General features: G+C 43.7%; 1 pseudogene; it reads right to left on the reverse strand.

Annotated features, from left to right (window-relative positions):
- Positions 1–3,736: 3,736 nt before the first annotated feature.
- LOC123188167 (uncharacterized) lies at positions 3,737–8,128 on the reverse strand (annotated as a pseudogene).
- Positions 8,129–12,614: the final 4,486 nt, after the last annotated feature.

Genomic DNA, 12,614 nt, shown 5'->3' on the forward strand with positions numbered 1-12,614 from the left:
AACATGCATCAGATCACACATGACAATCTTTTCAGTGATGCTCAAGCACTTTGGCTCTAGCACTTGGGTTTTCTCAAAGTCGTCGAAGGATGGATTGATCTCAAATGAAAATTGTAAATCTCTCTCTTGGAGCAGTCAACCAACAAATGGTTGGGAGGGGGGCTATTTATAGCCAGGGGCCAACTTGATATGGAATGTCATAAATGCCCCTACAGACATGATCGTCGTCAGGATAAGGATCCACTCGACAGCTGGCACTCGCACATCAATGGTCGGAAATTTGAACTCTCAATTTCGTCTGGGCACTCTACTTCCTCACGGTAGGAAAGTCGCACTGTAAAAATCCTAACTCTTTAGTCGGACCAATTTCGTCAACGACCGGAAGAATTTTGTCTCTGTCGCTGAAGAACTCCACTGCACTGCAAGAGATTTTCAAGGTCTTTACTCGAAGAAATAGGTATGTTTTTGGTATGAACATCACTTCGGAAATACGCATATGTATCACCTAGACCTCCTTTAACAATACAGTGTTTTTTATGACTAAAAAAAGGCTCCCTCTGTCTCACTAGATTTTTTAGGGGTGTCTCGCTGAATTAGGGGCGCCCGATTTAGTGAACCCTACACATGCAGCTCCCAAAAGGGCCGGCCGATGCAGCGGTTGTCCTAACAAATACTTTAGCAGTTCGTTTTTTTCCTTTTCTATAAATTTCATTGAAAAGGGTGAAAAAGAATGCCTCCAAACAATTTAGAAAACATAAACAATTTTTAACACGCGGACATGTTTTGAAACTTTTGAACATTTTATGAAATGCGAACATTTTGAAAAGAGGGGAATATTTTTGAAATGCGAACGTATTCAGTTTTTAGAACATTTTTTAAATCATGTAAAAATATTTTTTAAACACTTCTCATATAATCCGAACAATTTGTAAAAATTCGATTTTTTTAAAAAAGTGATAGAAATAAAAAATAAAACACACTAGTCAAGAAAAACTAAAAAATGGATTAGAAATCTTCTAAAGGGCCCCAAAACCGTATGGTGCAGTGTGTTTGTTGTGCCAGATCGTGAGGCCTAGGTAATTTTTCCTAAGGTTTTACAATACAATTCGAGAGATAGAGCGTCAAATGAAATTGTGTCCTAAAACATGTATTCGGAAAAATGTTAAACATGTAATTCGGGAGATAGAGCGTCAAATGTTAAACATGTAAAAAAATGTTTCTGATGTACAAAGAAATGTATAACGTGTATGAAAAATTTAATCATCAAAACATGTATTTGTAAAAATGTTAATACTGTATTTAAAAAATATTAAACATGTATAAAAAATTTCAGGTGTATATGAACAGTGTACAATTTGGTATAAAAGGTATACATAAATACTTCCTCCGTCCGGAAAAACTTGTCCCTCAAATGAATGTATCTAGCACCAAGTTAGTGCTAGATACATCTATTTGAGGAACAAGCTTGGGACAAGTTTTCTCGGACGGAGGGAGTAAATATCTTTAAATATTGTTTATCTTGTATTTGAAAAATATTAAACTTGTTTAAAAATAATGTTTTGATGAATATGAAAATTTTAGAATTTCTGTTGAAAATGTAGACAGCAAGAAATGCATTTGAAAAAAATGTTAATCACATATTCAAAAAAATGTTAACATGCAAAAAAATAATGTTTCGGATTATATGAAAATTTAAAAATGTCTATTGAAAAAGTAGACATCAAGAAATGTATTTCTGAAAGATCATTAATCATTTATTTAGAAATCGCTAAACATGCTTACAAATAATGTTTGACATGTATACGAAAAATACTCATGAGTTAATCTACACTGATATACCATTAAAGTTATGTTCTTTCTTTTGTGTCATATTTACATGCCGCTTCCCGTCGCTAAAAAAATGGGCATGCATGGATCCAGCCATCGTTTTGGCAACCTGAAAAGGCCTTCAAATTAGATGTTACTGACTTTATTTCAGTCAACTATGCACATGTTTCTATTCTGTTATTGTTCTGAATTAGATGGATGATGTTCAGGTGCTTCTTTAGTTTTCATGTTGCTGGTTACTGTCCTGTTTTACATGTGTGATTAATGTGCATTGAGCTGCTGAATATCTGGCTGAAGATAGAACTAACACCGTGTTAGTTCCTAAATAATACTCGTATTTCAAGTAACTTTAATATATGAAACACAGACATGTCGCCGCTATATTTTTCCCTAAGCTAGACCAAGCAGTTTACTTCTACACAACATTTGTCCTGTTGGGAGAATGACTCAAGCTTTGAAGATTCAGTTCCACTGGTAGTAGAAGAGAGCAAAATCTGCCATACTTGTTGGCTCAGCCAAAATGGAGGTGAAATGTAGGGAATCCAGACATCATTTCTGTAAGCAGTTGAATACACAGTTTCTTGCCCTGTTCCTGGGATCATTGTATCAAGGGAGAAGTATATTTTTTGTCCCTAAACTCTTTTGAAAGTATAGAAATAGTCCCCGAATTTCAAAACCAGCAAAACTTAGTCCCTCAACTTTTCAAACCGGATTAGTTTAGTCCCTCATACCGCTTCGAGTGGTTTCAATCTGATGTGGACATGGTTTTGACCAAAAACTTGAAACGTCGCCTAGGTTTGACCGCCACGTCACACTCCATGTCATTTTTTTCAAAACGCAGTGCATGTCACCAAGGGTCCCCAGTACTCTCAGGCGCGGCGAGTTCGGATGAGAAGCCGGACAGCGTCGTCCATGACGGTCATGCGGCGGAGATGAAGCGCTCGAGCGGCCAAAGGAGCTCGGCGACCCAGGGCATGGCGTTGGCAGAAGAGTGACTTGGCCTCCCTGTTGCACGGGCCGTCGAGCTGCAGCCTGCGCCCGGTGAGACACCGCTGACCTTCTGGACAGGAGGCCTGAGCAGGAGGAGGAGCTCGAGGCGGCGAGCTCGGACGAGCCCTCCGCGGGCACCTCCACTGACGGTGTTGGCCATGCATCCGATCGTTTGTAGCGGCGTGTAAGATGCAGTCCAGGGAGCAACACATCACGCCCGTGTGTATTCTGGGCAAGATTGGATCAGCATGTTCGTTGTGTTTCGCTTGCATCTTCGGCGGGCTGAATCAATACATACATTCACATATATTCCAGTAGCTAGTCTGCACTTCGTGTTCTGTGGAAGCATCGACTGGCCGCCACACGCATGCAAAGCGGGCCAAGCACCTTAATCTCGCGCGCATGTGGAGCGCAGCTCGCGCTCCTTCCTGGAGCATGCCTGCAGGCGCCGCCGTATTTGCTCGTTGCACACACTGCCGGGCGCCGTCGACACGCACTGGCGCTCGCTGAGCATTATACCGAGCACCTTTCGTGCACATGTCCGAGTCAAAAACCACACCGCATCAGCAGAAAATCATCCTAAGCGAGGCGAGGGATTAAACTTATCCGGTTTTGAAAGTTAAGGGACTAAACTTATCCGGTTTTAAAAGTTGGAGAACTAAGTTTTGCTGGTTTTAAAGTCGAGAGACCATTGCTATACTTTCAAAAGAGTTGAAGGAAGAAAAATATACTTATCCCTTGTATCAAAGCCTTGGAACTGAAATGCTAGGTTGACCTTTCAAGGATGCAAAACCTTGAACCAATCCATGGAAAATGGTTAGCTTTGAGCCATGATACCTGGATTAGACATCTAGAACAACCAACATATTGTTCCGAAGACTTCATTATATTATACCAGTAAAGACTAGATTTCTTCTACGGACACACGTGACCTTATCCGAGTATATATCAACAAAAAAAATGGTGAAACAAAGCTTCGTTTCCCTTGCCTATCAGTGTCAGTAATAAATAAATATAGGTGTCACACTACTCTTTGTTTTCACCATTCAAACTATCCAGTTGTGATAATATAGTTCAAAAAGTAAAACAAAGTTCATGTAGTAATAAATATTACAAGGCTTGAGAATTAATAATTGACATAACTACAAGGAAAAAAGGCACAACCCATACAGCATCATCATTATATAAAATAAAAACACTGGATGGTCACAATCATTTGACAGAATGGCACTGACTGCATGGCTTCTTGATATTTAGCTTAACATTAGAGGGGACCTTCCCAATGATGTATTTTTCGATAGCCAAAACTGCTTTGTGGGCTTCTCTGATCATACGCTGTCCTGTATGAGGACTGCAATCACCAATTTCGTGGACAGTTAACCTATCAACATGTTCATAACCACCAACATATATGGGGTCCAGTTTAAGATTCTCAAGTGATGTTGCATTGTCAAGAATATGGCAAGTTAGCTCAATCATGCTCTTTGCAGAGCAAAAGCCATCGATCTTCACGTTCTTGATGCTGGCGTGGTGGTGTCCTGGCATCTTTCTGAGAAGAGAGGAATCCCCAGATACAGGATCATGCTTCATGCGAGTCTGCCATACCTGCACAGGTATAACATACATGAATTACCGGTTCCTTGTATACTCCCTCCGCCCCAAAATATAAGATTTTGGGATGGAGGAGGTATAAGATACCTTCACAAGACAGAAGAGCGACTTACAGACAATTTGAAAGTTTCCAACACAGGACAAGCATCCAGGAAAAAAGCTAGAGACAAATAATCATAAGCTGGGGAAAAGGCCCCTTCTGCAACAGAGAGACAAATCTCCAATAGCTTGAGGTGCAGGAATTTGGCAGTTACGATTGGTGTATTAAGAACCTGCATAAAAGCATGTAGATTAATTATATTCTAAGACATGATTATTACTACAACAGCAACATCAACAATGGCTAATCAAATAATAGTGCTGGTTACTCTTCAAATAATAAATATAGAGTTCAATGTACCTCGCCAGCTGAAGAAATGCCAAGAGTTTCAAGATTTGGCATAATCCGTGGAAGATTAGCACGGGCATAATAAACGAGGTTATACTCAAAGGCCCACAACAAAAAAAGGGCAGCCCCAGTGCATGTAGCTCCCGCTTGCGCAGGGTCTGGGGAAGGGTCCGACCACTTTGGGTCTATTGTACGCAGCCTTTCCCTACATTTCTGCAAGAGGCTGTTTCCAGGACTCAAAGGCCCACAACATCTCTAGGTTATTCACTCGCAATGAATCTCCAAATGGAAGTCGTACGAGAGTAGTATCAATACGAACTGTGCAAAGATTCGGAGCTTTGTTCTCTATCAGTTCCAGTGTTTTGCATCCAAACACTGTCAGGTGGTTGAACTGGTTTAGCAGGCACGGTATCTTCAGGCAAGTGATCTTATTGCATTGGCTAAGATTCAACTCCTTCAAAACAAGAGAATTGGAAAGAAGGCACCATAACTCATCACCAGTGATGTGTACCCGAGACAGATGCAGCTTTCTCAAGCAACCAAGTCCAGCCACGGGATGGAAGGCACAACCTTTGAGGTTTAGATAACTAATCGATTTTCCACTTCCATTGAATAAAAGTGAGCTTGGGAAGTTGTAGTACTTTGCATCATATACTTCAGGCAGCGAAAATACAAGTTCTTCAAGCCCTGGATTAACAGCAATCTTAAACCAACTTTTGAGGCGACTGGTGTAGATACGAGAACCACAGTACTGAAGCTTGAATGTCTTCACACCAACGCCTGTGTGTTTTTTCATAATTTCGTCAACTATTTTGGTGAACTTCAAAGCTAGTTTCTCTTCTCCAGTCCTCAGTGTTCTCTCACAGAAGGTGAGGTTTACGCCCAGTGTTTCCTGACTGAACGTGAGATTGGGGCGGCATCTCCAGGAATGTAAAAATTCACGAGACACACAGGCAGCTCAGGCAGCATCAGGCAAGGGTAGTAGGGCATGTATATGACACCAGATATCCTTAAAAAGTAAGGATGGGAGAAAAAAGTTAATTGATGGAGTAAATTACACGCCAGGCGCTCAGTGCAAAGTATTATAGCAGCGGGAAAATTAAGTATTACATCAACAAGTGTTTTCCCTTCTAACATTAGTTGCTTCCTAAAAAAAGGTCACCTGATTCCCCAACAGGGCTATTACTTATTCCTAAAAGGCACAATAGTGAAATAAATATTCTGGTGTGAACTTTGAAGCTAGCAGAAAGTGCAGAGGAAGCGGAAACTCTTCTTTGTACCTTGCAGAAATTTAGTTGAAGTAAAATGCTTCAAGAATACAGAAATATCGCACTAGTGCTCCAATTAATCAAAACTGACCGCTTTTAGGTTGAATGAGCATACTTATTGCAGTCTGAAGCTAGAAAGACAAGAGATCATTTCTTCTTTCTGAAGTACCTTAACATATAGGCTACTTAATTAGTTTGATCGAGCATACTTATTGCAGTACAAGTATTTCATTTTCAGCATTCTATCTATGCCGTACCTCTGGAAGGGCTGGCCCTGAAAATCGCATTGTTTTGGTGCCTTGAGAATAGTCGTCTTGTTCACAGGATGACCTTGTCCTTTTAGACCCTGAAGGGATCGATATACCTGCAATACATCATGCACGATGATGAATTAATTATGCAGACACTAGAAGAAAGCAACAAATTAAACTCAAGTGCATGAATTAATGAAGACACAGAAATTCTACTTTTTCCATTATGTAACTTTTGCACAATAAGACAAACGCTTAAAAAGTTGTTTCAATTAAGGAAAACATCAATTGAGCAAAGACAGTTTTGTCTAGAACATTGCAATCTCCACTGCTATCCTCACTCTCCAGTTTCATCTCACAACTCGCAGAGCCATGGGCTACCATGATGGCAGGTGGCACATCTCAAGTCTCATATGATGCTCACTATATTTGGGTCTGTTGTTTGAGGGTATATTGCTATCTCATCACAAACAACAATAGACAATCAATACTTTATCAGCAAATGAGTTAACAAATGCAAGATGGGATTCAAAAGTAGCTGGGCTGGAGAACTAGCAGACTGAAACACTCCCTGATGACAAAGACACCTTTTGAAATTGTCTTTGCTACTTGTACTTTTTTGTTGTCTTGGGCGGGTATATCCGAAAAGCTGGTGTTTCAACTGCGCTGAAGTCTAACACAATCAACATTAAGAAGATCTGTGGTGAGGTGCGGAACAATGCTAAATCTGCAATCTGATTATTCCAAGGTCTACTCATAGTAGCCGGAAACGGGGAACGGTAGGCCGTCCCTCGATCCCGATTCATCGACCCGGAATCGGATTCGGGAACGAGGTCGGATTCGGTACGATTCGATGAAGATTCGGCGTCCCCGCAGCCTGCTCCTCGATTCAGGTTCGAGGATCCAACATCCAAAACGCGAGGCATAATTTACTCACGCCGTCGTTTCTTTTTTCAAGGACTCCTCGTTCTTCCTCCAGTCCATTAATTGCAAGGGATCCGTTAACAGCAAGAAATGCTGACCATCAGGGAGTCGTCGTTCTTTAGGAACTGCGTTCCTCGACTCATGGTACCGTACCGGGTTCATCGTACCCAAACGGATTGGATCGCGTCCCCGCTATAAAAAAATCGTTCGAGAGATGTATACCCTCGTTGTACCCTATTTTTTTCAGCCACCGACTCTCGTCCCTCGTTCCTGTTCCTCGTTCCCACCGTACCGGAAACATGGCAACTATGGGTCTACTCACTCCCTAGTTTCATCTCCAAACTCGCAGAGTCATGGGCTACCATGATGGCAGGTGGCACCTCTCAAGTCTCATATATGATGCTCAGTTGCTCACTATATTTGGGTCTGTTGTTTGAGGGTATAATTGCTATCTCATCACAAACAACAATCAACGATCAATACTTTTATGACAAATCGACTAAAAATCAGATCTAACATCGTGTGGGATAAGATAACAAAAGAAAGAGCTTATTTTATCCCGTATTTTAGACTCCATGATGAAACGGCGATAGAGTAGTGTACCTGGTGTGGGTTTTGCCGGCTTACTACTGCCGGCCTGGATTTGCTGGCGACGCTTCTTCATGGCGATGATGAGCTCGGCTAGTCCCATTGTGCGGTCGCAGAGAATCAGGGATACTTCGTTCTCGCAGCCTCCTTCTCTCTCTCTCGCTCGATCGCTCAAAGTCCAGTTTGGATTTCAAACCAAACAACGCGAGGCGCGAGGATTGTGTGGCGCGGGGAGCGAGGGTCAGGACAGGGCAGGACTCCGCCGCGGGGAGAGAGACGGGCAGGAGGGGGGCACGAGCGCAGTGGGAGAACCCTACCTAAGCAACGGAGATGGGCCTGCTGCTGTTGCTCTCGCTCGATTGGCCCATACGTTGTTTGGGAGTCCAAGGCGCCAAATGGAGGGACCTCCTATTTACCGCGCTACGCGCTGGCGAACCAACGCGCACCACCCTACCCCGCGTGTCCTTCTGGACCGGCCTATGTGCGGGGAGGGACTCCCCTGTTTTATTTATGTATTTGTTCCAAAAAATATATATGTATTTGTTTCCTTTTTGTTTTTCCTCTTTCTTTTTGTTTTCTTCTTCTTTAAAGTATTATGGGATTTCAAAAAAGTTCCAAAATTTTAAAATGTGACGACTGAAAAAATGCTAAAAAATTCTTAAAATGTTCGACGATTCAGAAAGATGTTATGATTTTGAAAACGAATGTTCGGGGAATCAAAAAATGTCCATGATTATGAAAAGTCATTCACGTATTATATTTTGTGTGAATTTGAACAAACGTTAACAAAATCTAAAAATATTTATGAATTTCAAAAAAATATAATCGATTCAAGAAATACCCGATGATTCAAAAAATGTCCATGAATTTGAAAAAGATCATGCATTTCACAAAAATTGTTGTAAAAAAAGTTCATGAATTTCAAACAATGTTGGGCGATTCAAAAAAATGTCGCCTGATTCAAAAAATGTTCACGATTTTCAAAATATATTGTCAATTCAAAAATATTTCCACAAACTTGTATAAATTTTATGCAAACTTGTATAAATTTCCACAAAATATTTTCCCCTCTCGCGTGGCTGCTGACTTTGCCGCTCCTCATTTTCAGTTGTTTCCTCTCGACCCCGTCGGTCTGACAACGTTTGCCATGGTGAGACGGCGATGGTGATCGCAAGGCCGTGGTGGCGCGTGTTGGTGGGCGGCAAGTTTGGACGGATCGTCCGGCGCTGTGCGTGTTTGGCGGATGGCAAAAATCCTTGTCGGCTTGGCCGGCACCGACTCAATGATGCCCATGAGTGCCACCGTTCCTTCTTGAAGGGCATCAAGTATTCCCCTTCCCCATACCCCTCCACGCATCGGGAGAAACCCTAGGACCAATCCGGGCAGCAGCGTCGTCGTCGCCGCCGTGTTCCTTCTTGAAGGTGTTGCTTGGTATTCGGTGGTTCGAAGTGCTAGGAGCGTGGTGGGAATTATCCGAATGGCGCAACGGTTGCGGATCATCATTGTTTTCGTCTATCCAATGTTGTTGACATTAGTTTCTTTCTTCTTTCTCTTTTTGTTTCATTTGGGCGTGCTTGTGTTGTTTGCCCCAGCAATGATCTCACACTTGTATCAGGTGGTTGCTATATTAATATAGCGGGGCAAAAGCCTATTTCGAGAGGTCTCTAGTTTTTATTTGAAACTACTTCATAGCCGCTCCCTGCATTCTTGAAAAGTGGCTTTGTTTATTGCCACGCGGCTCGAATATGGTCTTCAGAAACGCTGGCCACTGAGGATAGATACCATCGGCAAGATAGTACCCCATGTTGTAGTCTCGGTCGTTGACGGTGTAGTTGCAGGGCGACGATTCCCCATTGCAAAGCCTCCTGAACACCGGACATCGTTGAAGCACGTTGATGTCGTTGTGAGAACTGGGCATTCCAAAGAAAGCATGCCAAATACATAAGTCATGTGATGCAACCGCTTCTAGTATGATGGTGGCCTCTCTGGTGTGACCTTGATACATTCCCTCCAGACCTTTGGGGCAGTTTTTCCATTGCCAATGCATGCAATCAATTGATCTGAGCATTCCTGGAAACCCCCTTGCCTTTCCAATAGCCAACAACCTCTCCATGTCCTACGCATTTGGTTCTTTGAGATACTCCGGTCCAAACACCTCAATCACGGCGCGAGCAAATTTGGCAGTAGTCTTGAGGCACGTGCTCTCCCCCATCCCGACCATCTCACCAAAGGCGTCTGCAGCAGTACCAAGTGCAAGCATCCACAGAGCAGCCGTGCACTTCTGCTTGTCCGAGAAAGAGAGTTGGCTGCAGCAATCCCTTCTCAGCTTGAAGTAGTTGTCATGTGCCTCCACTCCATCCATAATGCGCAAAAACAATGGTTTCCGCATGCGAAAATGGCGACGAAACCATGGATCATCCAGGAAAGCAGGCGTGGGAGCAAAATAGTCATTATGTAGTAGCTTTGCTCCAGACACCCTGTCCCGGTTGATCACTCTTCTCCCTTTGATTGAGTCTTTGAAGTTGAGAATATGCTCCACTTGCCGGTCCATTTCCTATTGAATGCTCATGAGCATGATCATGTCCACTTCTTTGTCCGAATCTGATGAATCGAAGAACTCATCTTGAATCATTTGGTCAAGCTCTGTCGGTCCATACTCCTTGTCCGACGAAGCATCAGAATCTACCATTTACCTAACAAAATCACAATAATTCGGGTCAGTCAATGTGTCGAACACATCAAGCGCAAGGCGGAGCCGGAGAGTTGCTGGACATACCACGGCGGCGTCCTGGCCATCGATAATGTCCCCCGCGGCGAGGACGGGAGCGCTCTTCCGGAGCTGGGGTCGGAGAGCCTGGGAACGGCTACGGAGCGGGCACGATGGCGGAGCTGCGAGCCGGACGTCACGGAGGAGGAAGAAGAGATGAGAGAGCAAATGGATCTGGCAGCTCAGGGGGGATTTGGTGCAATTTGGGGTGAGGTCGGCTTGTCGGGTCCGACATGGCGGGCATGCCTGGGCACGCCAGGGTGCTCCCATATCTGCCCCATATTTGGGCTGGATATGGGGGGTGTAACACCCTCGATGCGGCTATATCTCCCACGTGTCGGAGCACGACTTAGAGGCATAACCGCATTGAAGGCAATGTCGCAAGATGGGTAATCTTTACACATCCCGTGTACTGAATAAGAAAGAGGTACAGAGTTGGCTTACAATCGCCACTTCACATAATACATGAATAAAGCATTACATCATCCAGATACAATCAAGGTCCGACTACGGAACCAAAATAAAAGAAGACCACCCCTAATGCTACAGATTCCCGATCGCCCCAACTGGTCTCCACTACTGATCAACTGGAAATGGAACAACACAACGAACACGATCTTCCTCGAGCTCCTCCTTGAGCTTGGTTGCATCACTTGCACGGTTTCATCGGCACCTACAAACTGGGTTTGGAAGTAATTTGTGAGTCATGGAGACTCAGCAATCTCACACCCTCGCGATCAAGAATATTTAAGCTTATGGGTAGGGAAAAGGTATGAGGTGGAGCTGCAGCAAGCACTAGCATATATGGTGGCTAACATACGCAAATGAGAGCGAGGAGAGAAGGCAAAGCACGGTCGTGAACTAGAAGTTATCAAGAAGTGGTCCTAAAGTACTTACGTTCAAGCATAACTCCAACACCGTGTTCACTTCCCGGACTCCGCCGGAAAGAGACCATCACGGCTACACACGCGGTTGATGCATTTAATTAAGATAACTTTCAGGTTTTCTACAACCGGACATTAACAAATTCCCATCTGCCCATAACCGCGGGCACGGCTTTCGAAAGTTCAAAAACCCTACATGGGTGTCCCAACTTAGCCCATCACAAGCTCTCACGGTCAACAAAGGATATTCCTTCTCCCAGGACGGCCCGATCAGACTCGGAATCCCGGCTACAAGACATTTCAACAATGGTAAAACAAGACCAGCAAAGCCACCCGGATGTGCCGACAAATCCCGATAGGAGCTGCACATATCTCGTTCTCAGGGCACACCAGATTGTCCAAACTTCCGATAGGCCAACCCAGAGTTGCCCCTGGTGGCCACCGGCGGCTAACAAGTTGGACCAACACTTAGAGGAGCACTGGCCAGGGGGGTTAAAATAAAGATGACCCTTGGGTTGGCCGACCCAAGGGAAAAAGAGGCTAGGTGGCAAATGGTAAAACCAAGGTTGGGCCTTGCTGGAGGAGTTTTATTCAAGGTGAACTGTCAATTGGTTCCCATTTAACCCAACCGTGTAAGGAACGCAAAATCAAGGAACATAACACCGGTATGACGGAAACTAGAGCGGCAAGAGTGGAACAAAACACCAGGCATAAGGCTGAACCTTCCACCCTTTACCAAGTATATAGATGCATTAATTAACATAAGAGATATTGTGATATCCCAACAAATATCGATGTTCCAACAAGGAACAAACTCCCATCTTCACCTGCAACTAGCAACGCTATAAGAGGGGCTGAGCAAAGCGGTAACATAGCAAAACAACGGTTTGCTAGGACAAGGTGGGTTAGAGGCTTGGATTAGCAATATGGGAGGCATGATAAAGCAAGTGGTAGGTATCGTAGCAAAGGAATAGCAATAGAGCGGACAACTAGTAGGCAAAGATAGAAGTGATTTCGAGGGTATGGTCATCTTGCCTGCAAAGTTCTCTGAGAAGACGAAAGCTTGATCCCCGTAAACATACTCAACGGGTTCCTCGAACACGAACTCATCTCCCG

Source organism: Triticum aestivum, chromosome 1A (assembly GCF_018294505.1).
Source record: "Triticum aestivum cultivar Chinese Spring chromosome 1A, IWGSC CS RefSeq v2.1, whole genome shotgun sequence".
Classification (NCBI taxonomy): domain Eukaryota; kingdom Viridiplantae; phylum Streptophyta; class Magnoliopsida; order Poales; family Poaceae; genus Triticum; species Triticum aestivum.